This window comes from Staurois parvus, unplaced genomic scaffold (assembly GCF_062004578.1).
Source record: "Staurois parvus isolate SC_StPar_1 unplaced genomic scaffold, SC_StPar_1.0 ptg000157l, whole genome shotgun sequence".
NCBI lineage: Eukaryota > Metazoa > Chordata > Amphibia > Anura > Ranidae > Staurois > Staurois parvus.
Window position 1 is genome coordinate 7,022,501 of NW_028317953.1, and position 20,000 is coordinate 7,042,500.

At 38.7% G+C, this 20,000-nt stretch overlaps 1 protein-coding gene across 6 annotated transcripts in view; it reads left to right on the forward strand.

The window, feature by feature from the left end:
• Positions 1 to 20,000, forward strand: part of ZNF521 (zinc finger protein 521) — a 444,451-nt gene that overhangs the window by 221,969 nt on the left and 202,482 nt on the right. The window lies entirely within an intron of this gene.

A 20,000-nucleotide genomic window follows, 5' to 3' on the forward strand; every position in this document is an offset into this window, starting at 1 on the left:
CCTGGTAGGCCTCAGTTGGAGAGGTACGCATTTGCCGTACAGCTGGCATCACTGTATGGGGCAGCAGTGTGGGCTGTTAGGGAGTTGGAAGGGAGACAAGCATGAAATTTTCTCTAACCCGAACTGTTTTTTTTCCAGCTCTGTTGGCTGCTTTTCAGATCCTCGTTATATTAAAAAAAAAAAAAAAGAGTAAAAAAAAAATCATCAAGCACCCTTTAATCTGCCTGCGATTACCAGTAGTATAAAAAGAAGAGCATAATGAGGAAAAATGCCTCGTTTTGTTGCTTTCAAAAGCCAACAAATTGGTGTTAACTTGACAGGAAGTAGCTTAATAATTAGATTATTTATTTATTCCTGACACATCCCCCTGTTACTTGTCTCAGGAGACTGTGTAGATGGTACGATTTTCAAGCAGCCATTACTTTGCTGTCTTCAGTGAACAAAGAGTCTACTGTCTATCAGTCAATTAAATGCACTCTTTAAGCAGAGGCAGTGCAGTCCTCAATGGAGAGAGCCCTGGGACATTGTGGCTGATGATGCCTTTCTCAGTACTGTACATCACACTCCACTGCAGTCCCAACAGAGCTGGAATAAAGTCATGCATTAAAATATCACTTGTAGATTTGTTTGCTAATGAAGAGCCATTGAAATGTTTGTCTGTTTCTGTGGCAAAATAATTTATAAAAGGACTACTTGTTTGCATATATTAGTTCATTAGCTCGAAAGTGCTTTTTAGGATTTCCAGAAATGAAAGTCAATGAATTAAAACAAAACAAGTGCATGATCATTCCAGATTACTTTCAAATGGCATCAAAGTAGATTTGTTAACAAAATGCGTTGCAAATCAGTATGTAGAGGGGGTGGGGGGGGGGGGCATCAGCATTTTAAAGAATTTTCCTGAAGACATTAGTTAATACACGGCCTAATGTCACAGCGTTCGATGAATAGGATACCATGCTAGACATCACCATTTTATTCAAAGCTGATTTATAGCAAAGTACTTTCAAAAAAGGCCTACTTATTAATAGACTTTAGGAAGCAGTGTTTGTATGATGTTTAAAGATATATTCAGAGATTTAACATGCAAAATAATAAAGAAATGAGCAATAAAATATTGTATTAGGACTTGCCTCCTGGGCAAAATCAACTTTGATGTTTGAAAGGGGCAGGTAACATTTAAGAATATACCTTTCCTGATCTATACATGGAGGTGAGTTGGCGCAAATTAAATGTCCACTACTAGGTCCTTAATCCAACTATTGGTGGGGGGGGGATAGGAAGGAGGAGAGGACCACTGCTGTGTTCGGCAGAAGATCCACGAGGGCAACAGGATAGTTGTCACTTCAAGACAAGCTGTCATAGTAGAGCAGAAGCAAGTCTGCAATGTCACATGTAAACAGAGCGGTAGAGAAGGCACGAGTGCTTGAGCTGTGGGTGAGGAATTCTAAATCCCAGGTCCAGAGCTGGCTGGAAAGTGGAACAGGACTGGAAAATCGATATGCTTTGTGGTGGACCGCAGCGTTCAGCGTGACTGCGAAATCAGAAGTGATGTAACGGCATTTCGGAGCATGCGCACCAGCTATGGGCGACACGCTCCTTTTGTCAAGCTAGCTAGACAGACAGGTGTGCTAACTATTATACTCTGTGGGATAGTGTATCCGCCCCCTGATGGACAAGATTGGGACAATGGGAAAATAAATGGTCCGTTTATTTTCCCATTTGTATCAATCAATCTTGTCCATCAGGGGGCGGATACACCATCCCATAGATGGTATAACTGTCCCACAAAGTATAATAGTTAGCACACCTGGCTGTCTAGCTAGCTTGACAAAGGAGCGTGCCCCCATAGCTGGTGCACATGCTCTGAAACGTCATTGCATCACTTCCAGTTACACGGTCATGCTGAACACTGCATCCATCTACCTTCCACCGCATATCACAACGGTGTTCTGGTCCTTTTCGACCTTCCAGCTGGCTCTGGACCTGGGATTTCTTCACCCACAGCTCGTGAACACCAGTCCCAGAGAACTTTATAGACTTCAGATGTGCCTGTATTTCTCTTCAGAAACATGAGTGTAATTCACAACATTGTTTTCATAAAGTGTCTAACAGTCTGCAATCAGTGCCGCCTTCCCTACCTCCCTACTTTCCTGATCTATCAATGTGGCCTTATTAAATGCATATTTTTATTATATAACAGTTAATGTAGACTAAGATGCGAACTTATTAGCCAACATTTTAAAAAAAAATATTTTATGTGGGAAAGTTGGTTGCCCAGGCAATCAAACACATAACTTATCAGAGGAAGATTATTGGCTATAACTGGACTAGTAAATGGCAATTACATCTTTAGCAATTTAGCATTTTTATCAGTAAGGGCTTGGTCTTAGGAACTAGTAACAGAGCAAGCAAACTTAAGGAATAAATTCATGATCTGAGCATGTTACACCTATATTTAAGGTGTATCATGTTCAGCACACCCCACCTCACTCACTCCCCCCAATCCCCCTTTCCCTGTGACAGCGGGTGGGGGATTATCTCCCTGCAGCCGCTGTCACATAATAACAATATGGCTGTTCAGGGCTCCACCTGCACAGACACATCATTCATTCACAGGGATCTGTCAACAAATGAATTACAAGTCCCATCTTCCATGTGGCAGACAGCTTGCAGTTTTCAGTATACCACCAGGGCACTGATCAGTTCCCTTACAGTTCAACTCTCCCTGCAGCGCAGTAACTTTTTGCCCATACACAGGTATGGGCAGACAGCTGTACGATCCGATGATCGCGGATGTGATACTTTGGAGGCTCCAATGTAAAAAAAAAAAAAAAATAATGCACATTTTTTTAACCTACAAAATCATATACACTTTTTTTTACTAAAGTTTAACTTGTCCTTTAAAGCCCAATTCTAAAGCTTTTTGAGCAACTCTGTATATATAGTAAATCTGCATTACTTATAGGTGCTAAGCTAGCATTGTACACAGGCTTACAGGTTATTGTATGTGAGGCTTAAAAAATGGTCAGATCAAGAAGTTGGATGGGCTGTGACATCCATGCATATGGTCTAAGCAGACACTGCTGGCTGAGAACAGTAGGAGAAATGGTGACTGGACTAGTTAGAAAACCTTGTTAAGTGTCCCAAACCTGATGTGTTTTGTGGACTTCACTCCTTTTGAGATTACCTATAATGCTCAAACATCTAAACATAAGAAGTTATTTAAACCTTACCAATGGCTTGCCAACAAAAACATTCATTCAGTATGCTGTATTGGGAGACCGCTTTGACAGGAGACATCCAGTCAAACACTGAAAATATGGAATAGTGCCAATACCATCTCTATTTGTACCTTTTTTAAAGGATAAGTTCACCTTTGTGAACATGTTCCACCCATTTTTAGCTGTCACTTTTTAAAAATAGCGCAGACGTGCAGGGCTCCATCCACATGGACACATCATTCATTCACAGTGTTCTGTGAATGAATGAATGAACTACAAGTCCTGACAGTCTTAGCGGCTGTTGGCTTGTAGTTCTCAGTGATGGTAGTTCATTGAATCTTCCTGTCAGTATATCTGCTTGCCCATACATCCCATACGGGAAAGCAGATATATTGACAGGTCTGCAGGATCTACTGATCGCTGGTGCAATGGTTTACAGGCTCCTGCAACCAAAATAATAAATGCACATTTTTTACCTGAAAAAAAATGTGCATTTATTATTTTTGTTCAAAAGGTAAATGTATCCTTTAAATAATAATCTGTTACCAATGCTTTGGTACCAGATACAGTACCTTTCAGTTGCATAGATTTAAAGTAGCATTAGCTAGCGTTCACAACGTGAAGGCTCACTATGAAGTATTTTTGCAACTTACCATAAAAATACAATAAGTGGGGAAAAAATGAAGTAGACCATATTCATACAAGTAGGCAAATCCCTAACATTAAATTGAAATCAAACATTTGCCGCTACTGGTTAGAATGTTTTTTATTTTTTCCAAAGGGAAGTGACTGGGTATCGCCTTTCTCCCTCTTTCACTAAAAATCACATTGGCATGCATCTGTACAAAAAGTAAATCATCGTACATTTATTAAACACATTTTTTTTTCTTTTACTTACCAATTGTTTTTTTTAACTTCCTGGTTGTATGAGGCACTGGTGACGTAACCAGGACCTTACAGATGCATTCTGGAAAGGTTACATCACCAATGTCTTCCCCTTCAGATGCTGTGTCACATTTTCCAGGAGGCATACCCAGAGCTCCAAGAAGTAAATTAGGATGAATTAAGTTGCCTTACCTACCTTACCTTAGTGAAAATGGCTACTGAGAAGAATGGGGGAAAAAAAGAAAAATAGGATGTGAAAAGAAAAAAAAAGCAAAGCAGTTATCTATAAGTATATGTAGAGTTCTGTTACAAGACATTTCTGTAGGTGTCTTTGTTGTAATTTTTAGGTTCAGGGTGACGTTCCTCTTTAATGTAAGGGAACATTTTGTTTTGGGTAGTGATAATTGAAACACATCCAGTGGAAGATTTCCTCTATCCTCATGTTCAGCTGACAGTTGAAAAATCTTGGATTTTCCATAATTTTCTGTTCCACTGGCAAATTGTCATTTCACCAGAGGGGATACAAACAGCAGAAAAAAAATAATTCTGTGCTTTAATCAAAAGGGAAAAAAAAAGTTTTATCTGGGGATGCACTTTAATTATATAAAATGTAGATGCCTTGGAACCATCCATTATTGCATTGCACTTGATAATGTCAACTTGTAAGGAGCTGCTAAGAGGCTTCAGAGGACTGGTCACACAGCATAGAAGAAGCCTTCCAGTAGGACTAATGAGCTAAGTATTACACCTTATTCCCCTGCCCCTAGGCTTAAAGGATAAGTTCACCTTTATAGAAAAAAATAATAAATGCACATATTTTCACAGAAAAAAATGTGCCTTTTTTATTTTTCCCTGCAGGAGCCTGGAAAGCATTGCTCCCACGATCAGCAGACATAATGGCCAGCTTTTAGCCCATACCTCTGTGTGGGCTTTTTGTTTGAAAGCTGGAGGATATGTCAATGGACTACAAAAGAGCTCATCAGCGCCCCTGCAACCCATTAAAACTGCAAGTCCATCTGCCGCGGTGCCAGACAGTACTTATAGTTTATCCATTCACAGGAATCTATGAATGAATGATGCAGCTGTGTGGGGGGAGACCTGTACAGCCTCGCTGTTATTAAAAAGTGACAGCTGGTGCAGGGAGAGGGGGCAGGAGCTGGAACATGTTACATTTTCCACCCTAAATATGGGTGGAACATTGAATGTGTTCCAAAGGTGAACCTAGCCTTTAATGAACATTTAACACACACACTGTGGGGGGACCACAATGCAAGAGTAACTTTTTTTTCTGACTAGAGTGAATCTTTAACTCACTAATTTTAATGAGTTAGGCTCCAGCAGGAGAGAGAATTCCAAGACATGGGAAGAGCTAACAGCCACTTTACACAGGAAATACAATTTTTCGTTAGGACTTTTTTAGGGAATGTGTAGGAAAAAAAAAACAATTAAATGCCAATTTTATTGTAAGAATAAAATAGTCCCTTGTTCTCTCAGATTTGCATTATAATTTGTACAAGCTTCAAATTTAAGATGGGGACATCTTTTACTTCCTTGGATGTAAATGCCACCTTAGACAGATTCCTGTTTTATGGCTCTTAGGTTTTTATTTTTTGGTATGTGACATGCATTATATGATAAGGAAAATATATGCTGTATAGCATCTTGGCTGGTTGTTTGTTCATAGTACATTGTTTTAAATAATTGGCCAGCATGTTCATATTTTTAAATATATACCATTAGCCTATAATAACCTTCATTTTTGTAAGTCAGATTGAAAAATGCTTGCCATGCTGCCCTAGGCACACATTGCTTGTGTCTAAGCTAGCAAGTGCACGAATATTGTAAATGATGTTTAATATGCAAGACTTAATGTATGTTGATCTCTGTTTAGGGGGGCAGTGTGGGTTGGGGACTAGGAGAAAATCCCATTTTCCAGCTTGTTTCAAATGTAGTAAAAATGCTGCTTCAGTTGCTTTATGCTACTCACTTTGGGAAAGGTGCTTATACTGTGATAATTATCATCAAGGAATATTAATGCGTTCAGCATTTGTAACCCAAAAACTCATTATAGCTTAAGCTGTGCATCATCTGTGAAGAGAGAACTTTGCCAGAATTCACTCTTCACAGGGGTTGCCTCCTGCTTGCAGCATACAGTAGTGGTCAGAGCATTGTAAGAGGTCACATACGCTATTTTTGAATGCTATAGTTGTTTTTTCTTGTAAATTGTTACCTTCTGTTTCAGAAGCCAGTCAGGATCTATGTAGAATGCAGAAACATTAAGGCACAATAAAATAATGTGATCTGCAATATATATGTGTCTGGCTTGAAAAGATGTGGGTTAATAAAACTATATTTTTTAGATGTGTGTTAATTACTCACTGCATATTTTTATTACTTAAATACACTTAAGAACATTTTAGAAAAATGTACGCAAAATGCTACCTACCTAGATTTAGCTTGTTTGTTGTTTGGTTAGTATTTTATGTAAATATAGAAATTAAGCTAAAATTACAGTGATTAATTATATTTAAGCAAAGTAATTATTTGGCAACAAAGTCCTGATCTTGGTATTTGTTTCTGTAGGCTGTAGTTGTGACACTAGAATTTAATACTGGCGCAGTTCTGTCATTAATGATGCCAGGGTAGTTGATGCTAGATCTTGCCGTTCTAAAAAAGAAAAAACTTTTAAAGTCATGATAGTGTTACTTCAGAAGGAGGAGTTTATGGGAATAGCAAGGTTTTTTTTACTCTTGTTTTTTTTTTCCTTCTTTAAACAGAAGTAACACTGTATCTGAGCACCACAATCTAAAAGCGCTATTTAACCACTTGCACTCCAGAGGATTTATCCCCCGTTGTGACCAGGCCATTTTTTGCGATACGGCGCTGCTGTACTTTAACTCACAATTGCACAGTCATGCAACGTTGTACATAAGTGAAATTTATGTGCCTTTTTCCCCACAAATAGAGCTTTCTTGTGGTGTTATTTTATTTTTTTTTATTTTTGCGCTATAAACAAAAGACCGACAATTTTGAAAAACAATATTTTTTACTTTTTGCTATAAAACATAGCCAGTAAAAAAAATAAAAATACAATTTCTTCATAAATTTAGGCCAAAATGTATTTTGCCATATGTCTTTGCTAAAAAAAATCCCATACAGACCTCTTCCCTGTCTGCTCCGCATTTATTTAATGAAATCCATCTGCCGTTAGCTCAGGCATGCAGGCAGGAGGGTGTGCTTAGCTTAGAAAACCCCTCCTCCCCTCCTGAAGACTCCTGGGATGTATGACATCATTTGCCTAGGCATGGAAACTAGGAAGGTAGAAACTAGAAAGGTAAAAAACTGTTTAAAACAAATAAATATGATTTACTTTCCTATCTATTTACTAATCCTAGCAACATAAGGACTAAAAATTGAGAGAATGAAGTTCCACTTTTAAGTTTGCTAGTAAGCTTAGTTGGTGACCAGGAACTATTAAATTTCAAGTTTTAGGTTTTGGTCCCAATATGAACCTTGTACTGTATATAAATTCAGTTTGTTTAGTTTTTATGTAGACTAGATTTCAGTTTCTTCTGTATCTTGTTAATAATTTTATGAATGATATAAGTGGTTTCTGCCTAAAGTAAACTAGATCCTGTACCTGTATCATCAAAATAATAATAATCAGAAGTCGAACCCTCAAGTGACATTAGTTCCTCTCCCGTTTTGCAAGGACTTTTTTAATGTTGTATGGCTGCCCATGTTAGAAACTTGAGGAAGCAGACAGTGGGGTTGAGTTACTAAACCTGGAGAGTGCAAAATCTGGTGCAGCTGTGCATAGAAACCAATCAGCTTCCAGAGTTTTTGTCAAAGCTTAATTACATAGGCTGAAGCTAGAAGCTGATTGGCTACCATGCACAGCTGCACCAGATTTTGTACTCCCCAGTTTTAGTAAATGAACCCCTATGTGCCATCACCTGACTGGATTTTTTAAAGATGATTTTGTGGTTGTTTCACTACATGTATTATGACCAATTTTTTATAGGCTTTCCAGGGGACGGTGTTCTGGTAAAGAATGAAATATACAGGACACACTGCGATCTGTAACTTTTTGTACAGTAGCATAGATTTGTGTCCAAAACGTTTGTAGGACTGGACAAAACCAAATAATATGTTACACATCACCTGGCAGCAAACGGCATCTTCAGCAAGTCTGGTAAACAGCGGGGTAAATGAAATTTAGCAGTGTCCGAGCGCAGTACAAATGGGTAATAATTTTGTAGTCAGATTCCCGATGCTTGTTACTGAAGGGTGAATTATAAGAAAGCGTAAGTATTTTGGCATTACGTAAAAACCTGAGGTAATGGGAGAACTGAAAAACCTGGAGAGGAACCAATGAGAGGGTTAGGGTCAAGGAGCATTTTGGCCGTTAACTTGTAAGCTGGGTTCCTGATATACCATGGGGCATAAAGTCTGTTATTTTAGGTGTAGGAGGTTAAACGTCTCATCCTTCAATCCCAGGGAGACTTAAGGTCGTCAAGGATTGGAAAGGAGAGGAAGGTGAAAGTCCATAGAAGGTGAACACGTAATTACATGGCCTTCACAAATCAATATCTTTGTCTAAAGTAAATCTGCCATGAAAGAAATGTGTGGGCTGCAATTGCTAGCCTCTGTGTGAAAATGCTTACTATCTGGCTGTTTAGCTTTAATGACTGACCTACAAGAAGCATGCAGATCAGGAAAACCAGAGGTTTTTATCTTTATACTTGACTTGAGCTATTGAAGGTAAAAAAAAAAAAAAGGCCAGAGAAACTTCAGGTTTCTCTTATGAGATCACACATACTATATTATATATGCAGTATATTCTATAAATGTTGAGGAAGGAAAAGTGCAAACTAACTGGTTGCTGTAATGTCTCGACTATTTTAATCTGAAATATGGTTGTTCTATAGGGTTACATCATGTCCACAGAAAGCAGAAAATGGTCAAACACCAAAACAATATACTGTACATTAAACTACTATCCTCTAGCATTGGTTTCCATATGCAAGTTTTTTACATTTATAAACACGTGGTAGATATGACTAGGATGTCCCTGTGAAACTAATTAGCTCAGTTCTCCGGTGGATAAAACCTATCTATATAGTAGAACATTAATGATGCTTAATAGAGAAATATCTATAAACTATAACAAAGACACAATTTGATCAGTAATATTTAAGTAGAATACTATTATTCACATTTCCTGCTTCAATGCACCTCTATTCAAAGTCCGTTTTTAAATCCTACTTGACATTAGTAATTTCTTTAATTTTTAGATTAAGTCCTCTAGCTTTTATGTAGGATACTTAAATGCACCTGTACCCAGACTATGGATGTAAACTATTTATATATTTTTAACAACCATTAAAGGAACTTTAAAACAAGCCATCCTGACCTCTCTAGCTGATTTTAATGTGAAGTTATTCCTTCTCAAAGATTACAACAAGGTCTTTAAAGTTTTTATAGAGACGCCCACTACCTTTGTTGTGAACTTTGAAGACTAATTTATTCACAATGCGTATAGATGAATGAGGGCTTGTTTTACAGAACAGTTTCGGTCTGTTCAGCATATGTAAGTACTTTAGTGTGCATGATCTAATCACTAATTCACTTTAGGTTTTATATATACTGTATTTCAGCTAGTAATAGCTATGCATGGCTCAGAGTGTCACCATTACTGCTTGATGAAATGCCAATACCTAAATCAATGGTTTCCAGCCTTTTGTTTGCTTTTGCCTGGTCCTGGGGCACCATCCTTCCCAATGGTACCAACAATAGGAAACTATCCCTCCATTGTTATAAACGATGGGGGCACTATTCCTTCCAGGGATACCAGTGATGGGGCATTATTTCTTCCACTGTCACCAACAATGGGGGCTCTATTTTTCCCACTGACACAAATGATGTTGCACTATTCCTCCATCTGACATAAGTGATGGGGCACAATTCCATACTTTGATACCAAGGATGGGGCAGTGTTCCTTCCACTGACACACACCTATGACTGGGCAATAGTCCTCTCACATACATCACTGAAGGGGCATTATTCCTCTGTCTGCTGACAGAGTGTTGGACACTTAATTTTTTTCTCCCAGGCGTCAGTCCTGGGGCATTCTTTTACCTCCCACTGAATCTGGAACATTGTTTACTTTTGCTGACCAATGACACTTGTCACAATCCTGTGCTGCTAAAATCTGAGTGGACAGTGAACTGGCTGTTTGTTTAAATTGTTTGAGGACCTCTAATTAAAATGAATAGCTTGGTTTTTGTGTGTGTAGTCCCAGCAGGTAAACATATTTAATAAAAAAGGTAGAAGTCCAACAGCGCTTGTGCTCTGGGAGCAATGAACCCGATGTCCAAATAGATATGGTGATGTTTCAGATACTTCCAGATAATAATCACAGCCAAACAACTTTGCAGCCCAAGCTCTTATGATGAACTTCTCCACTCTTTCTCATACCTCCATGAGAGCATGCAGTACACTCAGGGACAAAAAAGAGAACATAATGGTGCAATACGTTTTTTTCATTTATCTCTTTAATAAGAAAGGTATAAGGAAACTCACAAACAAGGTGTCCAACAGACACCAGCTTCAATCGCAAAAAAGGGTTGAGATACAGTTAACGCTCACCGCAGATCTCTCCCATACAGCACAGACCAGCAAGGCTCTCTAACGTCCACATCAAATAGGCTACGCCCTGATATATAATCTGACCAGCCATTATCTCTGGTGAGTTTATTTAATCTCCTTTGGTGGTGGATTTCTCACAATTGGTTCAAGTCACTGAAGATATATATATTTTTTTGGACACTAATTTATGTTTGGACACTATAATTTATTTAAAACACTAATGTTTTTTGGATGATGACATACACTTTTGTATAAGTTTGTTATTAGCGCATACCTTTTAATTTGGATTATTGTTGCCAAAATTTATTTTGGGTGGGATATGCTGCTGACACTTTGGTGTTTTTTGGTGTTTTTTGTAAGTGGCGCTTTTTTCTTTTTTAATTTGGAAGTCCAACAGCCCACAGAAATCAACCATATATCATTTTACTTCATCCATGTCACCAAAAAGATGCACAACATAGAATTTTCAGATGTCCCAATACTAATGTATTTTGGGTTGTAAAAAAATATTTTTCCTTTTGACCTAACAAACATGTAGCTTTTTCTCCAGTGCAAAATGTTAATACATTAGGCCTAGTGATCATTCTCATGGATATGGTTGAATAAAATATTATTAATAATGCTCACAAAATTAATTTAAGAAGGGATTGAACTCTGGCATCCACCTTTAACATATCTGAAGACACTAGCCAGTCATTGTCTTAGATCGTACCTTATCAGGGTCAAGTAAAGGTCTAATGATGTTATGTACAGATTTTAATTGGCAAGTGTTGAATGTTACTTTCAGACCTTTGCTGCAGTTTCATGGCTGAAAGGTGCTTACCAGGTCATATTACCCAGTTCAAAGGGTCTTTGAATAGGTTGTGGTGGATCAGTCATGAAGTTTATTAAAGTGAAATTCTTTTATGAAACATTTCATTATTTCTTTTTTCCTGGCGTTTTCTCCTCCAGCCGGTTCGTTTTTGCAGGGAAGAATTTCATATGGTATCATTTCATTTAATTGCCGAGTTTAACATAGCAAACCTGTGCTTGTGCTTTTTCCACTAAAGTCTGGCATGCTTTCGTTTAGGACTTTCAAGTGGAGACATTAGATCTGCCCAGCAAGGCAGAGTTTCACTCAGTGGATGAATCATTCTAACGAGGCCTCCTCTGCAATTGAAGCACATGTACTCATTAGAGGAAAGCCTAAAATAAAAAAAAAAACCTACACTGTAGAAGAAGCTTTGTGTCTGGAAGCTGCAAACTTAAGTTGTATAAACAGACATTTTGTTTTAGTGCAGTGGACTCTTTATGCAAAATCAATTTTCTAATTATTTCAATCTCAAGACATATTGATTGCTTAAATATATTACAGCATCCATATTCACAAAACAGTGAGTCACACGTCCGAGGAGGTACTGTTATCAAATGAAACTGGAGTAGCACTGTTTGCAGTTGCATAGCTTTACCTACATTTAAAGCAAGCACATGATGTGCAAAACACGGGTAAAAAGTTGCTCCTGTGTTATGGCAGCTACTCTTTGCTATACAAGTCAGCTGTTTGGGGGTTTTTTTGTTAAATAAGCTGCCACTTTCTTTTGAAAGGATTGTCTGAACTTCTGGCTCCAAGAGAATTCAGGTTATAGTGGGAGGTTTTCATCGGTGCTTTCTACTTTTTTCTCTGTGATGTGCAAATACGCAAAAAAAAGAAAAATCTCCATAACCTCGTTAGCCAATGTGCAGACCACGCCATTTCAGTCAAAGACAGTAGGTCGGCCATCCAATGATCATCAAGGTTATAGTTTGTGAATTGATAGGGACAACTCTGTTGGCTAATACAGAGTTCAAGTAGATGCTTGTAGGCACAAGGCGGGTAATGCTGCCTTTATTTTAATAGCACTGATACTGTGTTGTCACACTGTTCAGGGAATTGGATAACTAATGAACTTGTTGGAAGGATCTACAGGTAATTAGTGGACAATGCTTAGGACAGAACGCAAAGTGATTAAGCAGAATTATTAGAGACTCTGCCACTGACATTAAACATTGCAGAAAAATCAAGCTTTTTAAATTTTTACTTGCAGCATTTTTCCTTTTTGTTAACAATTTTAAAATTAACTTACAATGTACCTCTGAATTTGCTAGCAAATTTAACTTGTCACTTTATGGCACAGCCCCCTCCTTCCTGTTATGCCATAATACTCTTCTCTTCTAGGAGTGTTTTAATTACCCTCTGTGCTGGACCAACTCCTCTGCCCCTCCCATCACCTCTCTACATAACCTTTAATGTACCTGCCAGAGGAGAGGTGAAGGGAAATGCTACACAGTGTCGCTAGATCTGCTGGAGTTGTGGACATCACATCTAAGATATTGGCATCCAGAAACTGTTTCAGAGGTTTTGGATGCCTACACAAGGGAGACAGGTCTCATCCACATAGGTGCAGAGAACAAATCAACAAAATGTAGCGCATATCTGTGTCTAGGAGTCCCCGGTGTCTGCATATAGCCATGCCCAGCAGCATGTTCAAATCAGTGACTGGCGCCATGACTGTACAGGTATAACCAAACATCTGAGTGCTTACATGCATATAAGGATGGATGAGTGGCCATAGGGGCAGACTGCACCCAGGGCCTCTCACCTGTCCCTAGATTCATGTAATCATTCAGATGTATGCTTACATTTATACAGTCACAGTATCTGTCAGCCCATCATTCATTTGTACAGGCTGCTGGCCACATCAGTTTTCAAACACGTGACACCTGTACCCGCATTCTGTCAATATATAACACTGTGCTCATATGAATGAGCCCATACAGGTAAAGTTTCTATTGTTTGACATACTGTTCTTAATGTAGAACTATGGTAAATGTGGAAGCCTCCAAAATTACTTTGTGGAGATTTTACCTTTTTAGAAAATGTGTTTTTTAGGAATTCTTCCTCCCCCTCCCCCACCCATTTCCCATGCAATGTGGCTGCCAGTGGGAGGTACCAACATTTTAATATTAAATAAAGCTTCCTTTGAACCAGAAGGCTGAATACAGAATTAAGGCTAGCAGTATATCAGGATCATGAACCCACTTGATAGTACCTTCATTCTCACAATGAAGAATTTTTATTATGCTTTGTATATGACTGGTTGTATATGACTGGTTGAGCGTAAGCATCCTGCACTTGCCCTTCTAGCATTGCCCCATCGCCTGTTCCAACCTTTCTAGCCTGTGGACATCGGTAACATTTAACACTTCTCCATCTCACGGCGCTTGCTGCTTGAGTGGTCTCATAGCCTGAGTGATGTTACATGAAGGGGGTCATTAAAATTTACACAGAAGTTTCTGTGGACTCTGGCAGTGGACTGGGTGGTAAAGAAGTGCAAGAAAGGCAAGCATAGGATGCTTAACATACAGTCAGGTCCATAAATATTGGGACATCGACACAATTCTAACATTTTTGACTCTATATACCACCACAATGGATTTGAAATGAAACGAACAAGATGTGCTTTAACTGCAGACTGTCAGCTTTAATTTGAGGGTATTTACATCCAAATCAGGTGAACGGTATAGGAATTACAACAGTTTGCATATGTGCCTCCCACTTGTTAAGGGACCAAAAGTAATGGGACAGAATAATAATCATAAATCAAACTTTCACTTTTTAATACTTGGTTGCAAATCCTTTGCAGTCAATTACAGTCTGAAGTCTGGAACGCATAGACATCACCAGACGCTGGGTTTCATCCCTGGTGATGCTCTGCCAGGCTTCTACTACAACTGTCTTCAGTTCCTGCTTGTTCTTGGGGCATTTTCCCTTCAGTTTTGTCTTCAGCAAGTGAAATGCATGCTCAATCGGATTCAGGTCAGGTGATTGACTTGGCCATTGCATAACATTCCACTTCTTTCCCTTAAAAAAACTCTTTGGTTGCTTTTGCAGTCTGCTTTGGGTCATTGTCCATCTGCACTGTGAAGCGACGTCCAATGAGTTCTGAAGCATTTGGCTGAATATGAGCAGATAATATTGCCCGAAACACTTCAGAATTCATCCTGCTGCTTCTGTCAGCAGTCACATCATCAATAAATACAAGAGAACCAGTTCCATTGGCAGCCATACATGCCCACGCCATGACACTACCACCACCATACTTCACTGATGAGGTGGTATGCGACGGATCATGAGCAGTTCCTTTCCTTCTCCATACTCTTCTCTTCCCATCACTCTGGTACAAGTTGATCTTGGTCTCATCTGTCCATAGGATGTTGTTCCAGAACTGTGAAGGCTTTTTTACATGTCGTTTGGCAAACTCTAATCTGGCCTTCCTGTTTTTGAGGCTCACCAATGGTTTACATCTTGTGGTGAACCCTCTGTATTCACTCTGGTGAAGTCTTCTCTTGATTGTTGACTTTGACACACATACACCTACCTCCTGGAGAGTGTTCTTGATCTGGCCAACTGTTGTGAAGGGTGTTTTCTTCACCAGGGAAAGAATTCTTCGGTCATTCACCACAGTTGTTTTCCGTGGTCTTCCGGGTCTTTTGGTGTTGCTGAGCTCACCGGTGCGTTCCTTCTTTTTAAGGATGTTCCAAACAGTTGTTTTGGCCACGCCTAATGTTTTTGCTATCTCTCTGATGGGTTTGTTTTGTTTTTTTCAGCCTAATGATGGCTTGCTTCACTGATAGTGACAGCTCTTTGGATCTCATCTTGAGAGTTGACAGCAACAGAATCCAAATGCAAATAGTACACTTGAAATGAACTCTGGACCTTTTATCTGCTTATTGTAATTGGGATAATGAGGGAATAACACACACCTGGCCATGGAACAGCTGAGAAGCCAATTGTCCCATTACTGTTGGTCCCTTAACAAGTGGGAGGCACATATGCAAACTGTTGTAATTCCTACACCGTTCACCTGATTTGGATGTAAATACCCTCAAATTAAAGCTGACAGTCTGCAGTTAAAGCACATCTTGTTCGTTTCATTTCAAATCCATTGTGGTGGTGTATGGAGCCAAAAATGTTAGAATTGTGTCGATGTCCCAATATTTATGGACCTGACTGTATATTTGCACACTGTGTGAAAGGACGGGTTCACGTTTAAGTCATCATCAATAAAGCAACCCAGCCCATGCAGACAGGTTTCCACGCACCTGGTTCACATTTTCATCTGGGGCACATTTTCTATGTTATGTTTACTTTCTGCATACTAAACTAAAAAAAATTAACACTTTAGATTTATATTAAAAACATTTTGTGATTACTTTAAACAGCTATGAAGGAAACAAACCACTTTTTCCAGTTGCACATGTAACTGAGAAAAACATTTATGATTTTAATGGAGAGAGATAGCAATTGGATCTGGCAAAGCAGTATTTATTTCGAATTGTGTTGATGTGATTGTGTAAAGTTCCAAGGTTCTGTTTTAAATATTTTATTTTCCATGAAAAATCATAATATTAAAATAAGAAATTGCTGATATTCCAACGTAACCAAGCTAACTCATGCTTTACCTTGTTTCCATGCAATGAATGATATATGCAGCACAGAATCATACCTTCTGAGGTCTGAACCTACCTCTTCCATTACCCCGATTAGCAGTGCAAATTTCATGTCCCACTGCATCTGGGGATCAAGTTTTTTTTTTTTTTCTTGATCAGGAATGCTCTGCTTTGTCATGATTAATAGGCAAACGGCCACTAAATGCCTGAATTTTCCATATGTGTCTGTTAGATATCATAAAGAGTACATTTACACTAAAAGGGCTGTTATGTGACTTTACATTGTGACCATTTACGTGTAGAGAGCCTCTTTACAGGAGTAGATCTTACGTTCATATACAAGGCTTTTTTTTACTGGTATTATAGATCTACTCTTAGTAATAGTAATTGAGTAGCACAGTTGAACCTTCCTATAACAAAGTGTTCACGTATTGCTTTCCACAATATGTACCAAAAACATGGTAATTATTCCTCATTTCTGATAGTGGGTGGAGCCACTTTATATGAAAGGCAGATCTCCTTGAACGTTTGGGGACTTGCACATTATCAAAAGAAAAAAAAAATTATATATACGGCATACTCCAGTCTCCCTAAACTTTTCAGTTATAGCACATACAAGTATTTACATTACACCCCAGCAGAGGCGTAGCTAGGATATTTTGCGCCCGGTGACGAACGGCCACTTCATGACACCCCCCCCCGCTTCATATGGTCCCTGTAGACACCCCCCGTACCAATCACATTGCCCCCCCCCCCTCATCCATGGCACTACTCACCCAGCTTGGCTCTCCCCTCGTCCCCTCCGGCACATGCCTGGCTCACTGCCTTCCTCTCCGCTCCTCTCCCGGCCGGCTCCTCTCTCCTCTCATAACTCACTGTTGATGGTAGACGTATCAGATGACAAGTCTGCTGCAGCCGCTGCAGTGATCTTGTGACCTCATTTTGGCGCCCCTGTACCTTGGCGCCCGGGTACATATGTACCCCCCTGCCCCCCCCAGCTACGCCTCTGCACCCCAGTCACATCGGATGCGACTTGGCATGCGAATTGCATGCCATGTGACTTGCAAATTGTCTGCAATTAGAGTGGTCAAATGGGTGCGGTTCTGACTTGGTTGGAGCTGCACCAACTTCTAAAGTAGTACATGTACTATTTTTGGTGCGATTTGCATAGATATCTGTGCCAGATGTCTTGCAAATCGCACCTGATATCTGCATCTCACTCGACTTTGAAATTGTGCGACTTCACTGTAAGTCGCACAATTTCAAAGTCGGGCTTGAAGTGATGTGGGTAATACTTGTTTATATGTAGATTGCTGTATTTATTTTTTTGAACTTATTGATGGGATCTTTGTGTCACAGTACACATTTTAATTTGTAATGTGGATGTCCATGTTATGTTTTTTAATGGGAAGATAAGTCTTTGTTTGAGGTGAAAACGAACAGTACACATATTATATACAGCAACTACTTTAAAGGGAGATTAGAATGCAAAATACTAGCTTTTTTGGCAGTTTAGGAAAGCGATGATTGCAGGACATTTTAGCCCCACTGGTTTAATTTACTATTAATAGTTAATTATCTGCTTTACATTTTTGTTTTTAATGTTTATGAGCTATGTGTTTTTATCAAGGAAAGTTGTGGGAAAAAAATATACACTGCTTCTTAGAGTCTCTTGTAGGCAGTCTTGAGAGCTCAGTCATGGCTTTGATTAGTTCTTTAATTTTACTTTCTCTAGTAATAAGCTTTGTATTGTAAAATATTGTTGGAATGCCAGTATAATAATTTTCAATCAAAAAGAGATGCCATGTTTTCCTCAGTGTGCATTAACATGCAAAACGGAGAATCTCAGCTATCTAATTTATTTAATAAATGTGGCCTTTTTTTTTTGTATTTTTAATAAACTGCTTGAACCCTTAAAAAGTACCTAGGGTCAGGTTTTGGTATGAACACAAATATACATTATTTCACTGCCAAGATTTCGACATTCAGATGCCCGTTGTTGTTATCCAGCACAGGTTTGAATCTAACAGAGGACTTTCTCAGTGATCAGTGGGATCTTGCATCTGGACAAAAAAAAAAAGATCAGATTGTGCTCTGTACTTCTAGACATAGACATAAGTTTTATGTCTGGCCGAATAGTCATCACCAAAATTGGAGGTTATGTTTTTATGTTAAATAGGAAGTGCTAATGATTGAGGTACACTCAATTTATGAATAAGCTAATATTCAGAAATTCTGGGAAAAATGGGCATTCAGGTGCATCTGTCAGGTGAGATCTAGTGGAAGATGTTAAAATATAATTTTGACTTTTCCTACTCTTTGTACCTGTAAATCTTGTTTATAAAAACTCTAATAAAATAAGATTGATTCAAAATATAATATTGACCATGGCTCAATAGTCACTTCCCATGGATGTAGTCATTCATGTAAGTGTATGCTGCATTTAGAACAGAAACCAGCCTTTCTATATAAACCTTTGCTAAATTCTACAGAAGTCTCAACGAACCGCTGATGCTCTACAAGCTCACAATGTGTTCACAAAATGAATTTGGTAGTGGCTCACATTATTGCAGAATCAATTACTTGCAAAAAAGTCTTCTGGGTGTAAATTCTGTGTCTTGTTATATACCTTCAAAACTTGCAAGAGAGAAATACAGCTATTCTAGGCAGCTGAGTTCTAAATATGCGCATTTTCTGGCTGTCATACTGATCCAGTGGGCTTTGTGTCAATGATCTGCAACCAGTACCCCGATGGATTAATGTGCTGATATGTGTTTCAGATAAGAGACTCAAAGTATTGAAGCCAGAGGTTCAATATGGCAACTGGGCAACTAGTATTTTCTAACGAAGATCAGATATAGCAGCCATTATTCTTGTCCTTTAAACATATTGCTGTACATTATGATTCAGGTTTGCTTTTCTTGCTTTCACAATATGGGGTAAAACACACTACTTGACTGTATTGCCCAGGAGTAAATAAGTCTGGGAAAATGTACTTGCAGTTAAATTTAAAACTACTTCTCCCCCTCCACCATCACCAAACAATAGGCATGGCAAACAAAAGTGACATATATTGTATGTGGCAGGTTATGTCACCTCTTCCTTAGTAGTAAGCTTAACATTAGGTTGCGTTACTATAATGTGAAGAATTCGGATGTTTTGTTACAATGTGCTATTTACAGTTGTGTTCAAAATAATAGCAGTCAGACATCACTAACCTGATCAATCACTGTTTTTGGTAGAAATGATATTTCTACATGGCAAATAATTTACTAGCAGGTGTAGTAGAGTAATAGAAATCCAACAGACCCAACAGTTATGACATGCATGCTGCTGATTCTGTGTAATTGAATCACTAATTGAAAGGGGCATGTTCAAAATAATAGTGTGGAGTTCTATTAGTGAGGTCATTCATTTTTTGAAAAACAGGTGGAAATTATTGCCCTTATTTAAGGAAGGAAGGCAGCAAATTTTGTACATGCTGGTTACAGTGCATTTCTCTCTGAAGTTCTGAGGAAAATGGGTCGTTCCAGACATTGTTCAGAAGAACAGCATAAAAAGTTGATTGGAGAGGGGAAAACATATAAAGAAGTGCAGAAAATGATAGGCTGCTCAGCTAAAATGATCGCAGATGCTTTAAAATGGCAACCAAAACCTGAAAGACGTGGAAGAAAGCAAAAAATACCATTCGAATGGATAGAAGAATAGCCAAAATGGCAAGGACTCAGCCAACAATCAGCTCCAGGAAGATCAAAGAAGGTCTAAAGTTACCT